The sequence below is a fragment of the Crocodylus porosus genome, unplaced genomic scaffold (genome assembly GCF_001723895.1).
Source record: "Crocodylus porosus isolate Cpor-Errol unplaced genomic scaffold, CroPor_comp1, whole genome shotgun sequence".
Classification (NCBI taxonomy): Eukaryota; Metazoa; Chordata; order Crocodylia; family Crocodylidae; genus Crocodylus; species Crocodylus porosus.
In genome coordinates this window covers 3318153-3323427 of record NW_017728923.1, presented here as the reverse complement: position 1 = coordinate 3323427, position 5275 = coordinate 3318153, and the positions used below count along the sequence as shown (strand labels likewise).

At 48.8% G+C, this 5275-nt stretch overlaps 1 long non-coding RNA gene across 1 annotated transcript; it reads right to left on the bottom strand.

Moving 5' to 3' along the window:
* Positions 1 to 964: 964 nt before the first annotated feature.
* LOC109313408 lies at positions 965 to 3397 on the bottom strand. The gene is made up of 2 exons (XR_002102040.1): positions 2921 to 3397; positions 965 to 1545 (listed from the first exon to the last, which is right to left on the bottom strand). It is a non-coding gene; the product is annotated as an uncharacterized LOC109313408 (long non-coding RNA).
* Positions 3398 to 5275: the final 1878 nt, after the last annotated feature.

Genomic DNA, 5275 nt, shown 5'->3' with positions numbered 1-5275 from the left:
TGGTCACAGAATTTGCTGAATGTGGTAGACTGGGGGATTTCTGAGCAAGGAAACTGTCTGTGTTCAGGGAAGCAGGACTCCATAGAAATTTTACAAATAAACCATATTACCCCATAGAATATATCTGGCCAGTCCCATCCCTTACTGGCCAACCCTAGAGGCAACAGCATTAGCAAACTTAACTTATTCACAAGTGCCAAATGAGGCTAGATTCTTCTCTCAGTTATAATGATGTAAACCAAGGCAACACCATTATCTCAGATTTACATGAGTGAAACTATAAGCAGAAATAAAAACTGGTTTCAAAGGGGGTTGGAGCCAGCTCACAGCAATCATTTCCTGTGGAGCAGGATGAAGGTGTGTATCTGACTCTCGTTTATCTTCTTAGGAGCTCCGTTAGCTTAGTAAGACTCAGTGCTATAAGCTTCATTGATATGTTTCCTCAGCACAGCTCTCCACCCAGCTCTAACAAAACTCCCAAGTCCAGGCCCTGGAGCAGGTTCAGGTTAAACCCTTGGCAAGTCTCTCAGGGAGGAGACTGGGAGTCTCAGATACTCCCAAACCCTAAACAAATCTAAAAAGGTGGCAGCAGCCACTCAACCCTGCTCCCAAGGGTATTCCAGGTGCAACACATATTTCCATAAGGATATTTTAAAGGTTCCAGCATATGAGGGTTAATAGCAGGAAATAATTCAGATTCTGGGAGCTTCTCCTCCATGCCCCATTTCCCTTTCTGCTTAGCATCTGAAGTGGAGAGAAGATCATGTGGCAGATTTTGGCTATAGGAACATTACAGAAGAGAACGGTGTCAGGGACAGGAGCATTTCTAAATAGCCTGGATTCCTGCATCCTCCCTTTTCTGCTTGAAGCCAAAAAGCTTCATTTCCCAGCACCTGAGGGTGCATCACTGGGGGACTGTTTTGTGCAGCTCTGACTTAAGTTGTCTCTAGCTCTCAGGCAGCAATTTCAGACAATGATGATCATATTAATAAACTGTGATTCACTTCTTTTACATACCGGCTACTCTCTGCTGCTCCTCCCTCCTCCTCAGAGGTTTCTGCAGCCGCCACTGCTGTCTCTCCTTCTAAAAGAGGAATAGGAGACAGGATGCGTGAGGAGAATTGATAAAGCCTTTACACAAAGCCCCACTTGCCAGGAAACAGGCAGTACAGAGGGACACAAATCCTGGGAGGATCTGCAGGGGATAAACTGCTCCAAATGTCACCTTGTAGAAAGGAGGTAATCGGAGATGAGCAACACAGCTGAGGAGCTGCAGAAAATATTTCCAGTTGGTTGTGATTTTCAGTCAACTTCCAAATTCTCCCCATTCTGGATGTTGCAGATGCAGGGGACCCAATGAAGTCTTGGTTGGGTAATAGTGCCACCTCCCAGGAAGCAGAATGCTGCTATTACTCACTTCCAGTTAAAAGAAGAAAATGGTAGCTGAGCAACATGCCTCCTCATGAGAAAGGAGCTCACTTGATGGAGTAGTATGATTCTGGGAGTGGCATACTCATGGATGACTGTACACTGTAGGGCTGAGACCTAGGAGAAAGCAGAATACATCAGGATGTACCATCAGTTCTTGGAATATCAGATTTGACTTCAGTCTCTGAGGGTAAAATGAAGCAGACAATATTTTTCCATGCATTTTTGACTTGTAGATGGAGGAATAAGATTTTACCCGAGGAGGCAGGAGATACTAGACCTGGCAAGGACCTCTGCCCATGCTGCATTTATGTGGGTGATTGAACTTTCAGGCTTTTTTCCTGCAACCCTGTACTGTTGCCTGCTCTTTAATTGTGCTTTCTGCATGACCAGTCCATCAGTATCTGTCCCCACACAGTCACTTGATCCCTATGGGAACAGTGTACAGGGTAAGTTTCCTCAGAGGGGGAAGTGATGTCTGTCCCCTATTATCAGGACACTTCTGATGCCCTTCCTTTTGCAAATGGGCATGGGGCACTCCAAGGAACTGGGAATGTGTGAGCCCAAGTCCACCAGCAGGTGCTGTTGCCATAGCTTGGTGTCCTGGACTTGGCACACTAAACAAGTCAGCTGCATAACACAGCAACATTGAGAATTCCTTGATATGAGGGACAGATATTAACAAAGTTTGGTCACCCCTGGCTGCAGAAGAGAGATGGAGGAGGCTTGCTCTGTGCAACTCTGATAGGCTTTCTTCCTGTTTTAGGGCAAAGCTACACTGCAGAAAGGTGTGATTATACCATGTGCCCATGAAACTGTGCTAAACTAATCTAGCTGGCACAAGTAATAGTAGTGGTGAAGATGTGACAGTCTGGGTTTAGCACACATTAGCGACCACAGTATGTGTACAAAGTTCCTGGAGGGTTTACATTTTGTTTGCTAGTGCACATTAAAGTTTATTCCAGTACATCTTCACTGGTGTGAAACACATGCTATAGTCTCACTTTCCTTTTGCTGCATAGAAATGCTTGTAGTAAAGGGCAGGGCAGGAAGCGATCACTTGCTGTGTGAGGAAAATGAAATATCCTGTTCTCATTTCAGCCTAAGCAAAGAGCTCCCTTACCTGAACAAGAAACTAATCTTACCTCCTGAACGAAGGAGGCAGCTCCCAGTTAATCTTTGTTCTCTTCTTGCTGAGATGTGGAACAGGGCAGGTGGAGGCATGACTAGGCAGTACCCTCATGAAGGACAAGTACACTGGCCTTGTGGGGGACGCAGCTGAGAGTGTTCCTGTATTTGTAATTTCTCTGTACTGTTCTCTGTTTTTATGCCGAATTTCTGCAACCCAGAGCTTAGTAGAACAGCCTGGGTATTGCCAGTGCAGTGCTAGAGAATGCACCATGCTGCCTGTCTGGAACTGAGTGCTACTGATGGTTTTGGATGTCTTCAGCTACAGTAATCATTGAAAGGAGGACAGATCTGCTTTGCCTACCTGTCTTTCTGAGCAGGTTCTCTCTTCTCCTGCTCTCCTACTGCAGCTCCCATTGCTGCCTGTCAGTCTCTCGTTGCCTCCAAGTCTAAGAAACAAACATAATTAATCTGAATAAAGGAAAAGAGAACTGTAACATCAACCAGGGTCTCATGGATCATATGTCATCTCCCAGGAAATGGGATACTCAGTGGCACAAATCCAGCAGGGACCCCTGGGCCAGGTACTTATCTTCCATGAGAACCTGGCCTTGATCAGATAGAGAGAGTCGTGTCCCAATGGTAAGCCTGTTTGTGTTTTATTAGGAAATCTCGCCTTGCAACAGGAGATCTCTCAGAAAAGTACATTCCTGATCCAGGAGGCTGGACAGTAACTTCCAGGGGAAAACTATCATGTTTTGAGTTGGCACTTATTGTAGTGTAGCCTGGGTACACCCAAGGGTGTGCCCTGTTCTCAGTTGGATGGGACAGGTAGGCAGGAAGTGGGTGCTGTGAGGGGGGTGCCAGAATTTCAAGCGGATCCTACTTTCCTCTGTAGAGTTATCCCCAGCCCAAAGTTCTTAACTATATACAATTTACTGAGTTACCAACATATATATATATAAAACTATTTAAGAGAGATACAATTGCAAATGTAAATACAAATATACATATAAAGGTCTGTCAGCTGGAAGAAGTCAGCCCTAGGGAGGGCCTCAGGCCCAGAAGAGGGGTGGATCCCAGGACAGTCAGTACAGCAAGTTTATACCACAAGTGGGTTAGCTAATAAAGACATCCTTACAGAGCCCATTATTCAGAATTAATACACCCAACTATTTATAACACCAACAATAACAATAGATACTGAATAGGAAACAACTATACCAGATATTAGACGCACCCTATCTGGGTTCCAACCACTTAGTCCCTCAAATGGGATAGGGTCTTCTCCCCCTAGGTCCTCTCCCCCCAGGGTCCCTTCCCCGGGGGCACCTCCCCTGCGGAACCCGGGTTCCCGCTAACTCACGGTACTTCCTCTGGGGGCTGTCTATCTGGCCTCTGGGTCCCCACACTGTCTCAGGCCTCCTGGAGCCGCTGGCCTCGAGTTGAGGGTTCTTCCCTCTGGGCCCTGCATTGGCACCCAGGGAGCTCCTATGGGAGATGAGCCCTCGCTGGCTCCGGGTCTCCAGCCTCATCCCAGGGGTCTTTCCCATTCCTGGGCTTTGCTCGGGGCACTGGGGCTCTTTTAGTTTAATGCTGAGCCACACTGCCGGGCTCTGGCTAACTTGAGCAGACTCGAGCTGCTCCCAGGGGGACTCTTGGTGTGCAAACCTGTGCACTGTGTGGAGCCCAAGCAGCCTTGAGCTGCTCCCGGGGCTGGCTCAATGTGCGCCATTCACATACCTCCCTGCCCAGCCGCCTGCCCAAGTTACAGGCCTAAGCCTCCCTGCTGTGGCTCCTAAGGCCCAGGCCCATGCGCCACCCTGCACACCGTGGGACCCGCAGGCCTTCTGGGGTTGCAGGCTTGAGCCACTGCTCATGGCTCCCAGAGCCCTAACTCCATGCCCCAAAATGCACACCGTGACACCTGGCTACCTGGCAGGGTTGCAGGCTCAAACCGCCACTTGAGACTCCCAAAGCCTGGACTCCGTGCACCAAACCTATAGGCCAGTTAGTCTTACCTCGATCCTGGGCAAGCTTTTTGAGAAAGTTATCCTGGCGCACGTCCATGAGGGGCCAGCAGGGGAGATTATGCTTAGTGGCAACCAACACGGGTTCATTAGAGGCAGGTCCCGTCAGACCAACCTGGTGGCCTATGACCAGGTCACAAAATCCTTAGATGCAGGGGTAGCAGTGGACATAGCCTTCCTGGACTTCCGGAAGGCCTTCGACACCGTCTCTCACCCTGTTCTCATTAAGAAACTGGGGGACTGTGGTGTCGACACCCACACAGTCAAATAGGTCGCCAACTGGCTGGAGGGCCGCACCCAGAGAGTGGTGGTGGACGGGTCTTATTTAACCTGGAGGGATGTGGGCAGTGGGGTCCTGCAGGGCTCTGTCCTCGGGCCCGCACTGTTCAACATCTTCATCAGCAACTTGGACGAGGGGGTAAAAAGCACCCTGTTCAAATTTGCTGATGACACTAGGATGTGGGGGGATGTGAGCACGTTAGAAGGGAGGAATAGGCTGCAATCAGACCTGGACAGGTTACAGGGGTGGGTGGATGAGAATAGGACGGGATTCAACACAGACAAGTGCAAGGTGATGCACCTGGGGAGGAACAACGAGCACCATACCTACAGATTGGGGAACTCCCTTCTCATCAGTGCAGAGGCAGAAAAGGATCTTGGAGTCATCATTGACTCCAAGATGAACATGG